Genomic DNA, 2094 nt, shown 5'->3' with positions numbered 1-2094 from the left:
ACATTCCAGCCATGATATTTGCATACAAAGTGAGCAATAATATCAGTTGTTGCAGTTTGTGTTGACTGTTGAAGCCTGTATGGAGTATTGTAGCAATTTCAGTTTCTTATGAAATTGTAAATTTTTCAGTTGTTCATATTGCATTGTATTATTATTCTTCATTTAAGTCAAAGGATGAAGAACTTCGTGGAGATGCTGTTGCTGCAGAAAACAGTCGCTGTGTATCAATGGTCTTTAATATTGGTGGAATGATAGTTGGTGGTGTTGTGATAACTGCTATTTCATATGTTGCACTTACACTGACCAGCTATAAGTAAAAAAAAGACAATAATTGTGTATTGATTCACTTAAGTTCAGTCAGTGTGTTTTTATCAATAATAATTTTAATTATGATCTGGGGTGTGGCTGAATTGTAGCCACGCCTTTTTGCAGAATGAGCTGAGCCCCACCCTTGTATGATGCGCGATTATGTCTGCGGAAGAAAGTAAATGCTTTATAGCTCATTTTAATCCATCATTGTTTTTATCTTTCAATAGGAGCATCCCTTTTGATACCCAGAGGAAGTGAACATGAGCCAAATACAGAAGTAAATCTTGATGTAGCTTGTAAAGTTGCAATAGAAAGGAGAATAAATCTATAGCTACTATTACTAACTTGCAATCAATAGTCAATGTATAGCTCTCTAAAACTCCAGCAGATGTGTGTCTACACACACACACATAGCATGACTGTGCCATGATAAAATCCCTACCTTCTTGATGATAGATGAGCAATCATCAGACCCACTGAGCTATCATAGCACACCCTATCATAGCACTTTATTCTGATAAAGAATATGATTAAGTAAAATTTAACAGGGAATCTTATTAAACTATTCATAGAGTCTTACTCATACTATTATGTAAGTTTATGCCATTTTTATAGCTACAATGAATGCTTGTATCTGAAGGTGACAGTGACTCTGACCAAATTTTGCCAAAAATTAAAGGTAGAGATTTTTATAATACTTTTTGATGCATATACATGTACCGGTACTTAGTTTGTCTAAAAAGTTTGAGTTGATTTCAATCACAATTGGATTTTTTTACAAATTTTTTAATTTACTCAAAAATTGTGTAAAAATCCCTGTTATAGTACAGGAACTAGGCCAAATTTTGCCAAAAATGGAAAGTAGAGAATTTTTCATTTTTATAATGTTTTCTGATGCATATACATCTACTTATGCTGTGTAGAAAGTTTGAGCTGATTCCAATCAAAATTGGATTTTTTATGAATTTTTAAAGTCGCTCCAAAATTGGGTCAAAGTCCCTGTACTATACAGGGACTTTGGCCAAATTTTGCCAAAAATATAAAGTTGAGAATTTTCCATTTTTATAATATTTCCTGATGCATATACATGTACTTATGTTGTATAGAAAGTTTAAGCTGATTCCGATCAAAATTGGATTTTTTATGAATTTTTAAAGTCGCTCCAAAATCAGACCAAAGTCCCTGTACTTGGAACTTTGACTAAATTTTGCCAAAAATGAAAAGTAGAAAATTCTTCATTTTATAATATTTTCTGATGCATATACATGTACTTATAAATCCAATTCTTTCTACACGTGTATAAAGAATTGGATTTCTTATGAACTTTTAAAGTTGTGTCCAAGGACTGCACTGTACTATATAGTACATACATGTAGTTTGTTATGAGAGAATTCTCAGCTAATGATTGATAGTTATTTTAAACATTCTTTTTATTCCTGTGGTTAGCTAATAGTACTACAGGGTCATACCCTTTAATAACTTGGCCTTAGCCCTTAAAAGTCAACCAGCCATATATAAGTTGAGCCAAGTTAGTATACTACTGTAGTGTAGTCTTGAAAATCCTAAAATGAGCTACAATAACACAGAAGGTGCCATTAACTATTAAACTTATTCATTTGCTTTTGCTATTCTAGGTGAAGAAGATTATGATCCATTGTTAGTTGAACATAAAGTAAGGCTGTAAGTTTCATAACATAATGATTGTGGACTTGTTTTCTCATAAGAGTGATGCTGTACCATCACCACCTCAGCCATTGCCTCAGGCTCAGCCCATGAGTCAGTTCA

At 32.9% G+C, this 2094-nt stretch overlaps 1 long non-coding RNA gene across 1 annotated transcript; it reads left to right on the top strand.

Moving 5' to 3' along the window:
• Window positions 1-1750: 1750 nt before the first annotated feature.
• Window positions 1751-2088, top strand: LOC109581894 (uncharacterized). The gene is made up of 3 exons (XR_002184817.1): window positions 1751-1898; window positions 1944-1981; window positions 2034-2088. It is a non-coding gene; the product is annotated as an uncharacterized LOC109581894 (long non-coding RNA).
• The last annotated feature ends 6 nt before the right edge of the window (window positions 2089-2094 follow it).

Source organism: Amphimedon queenslandica, unplaced genomic scaffold (assembly GCF_000090795.2).
Source record: "Amphimedon queenslandica unplaced genomic scaffold, v1.1 AMPQUscaffold_13519, whole genome shotgun sequence".
Classification (NCBI taxonomy): Eukaryota; Metazoa; Porifera; class Demospongiae; order Haplosclerida; family Niphatidae; genus Amphimedon; species Amphimedon queenslandica.
Note: the sequence above shows the minus strand (reverse complement) of the source record. Positions and strands in the feature narration are given on the sequence as shown.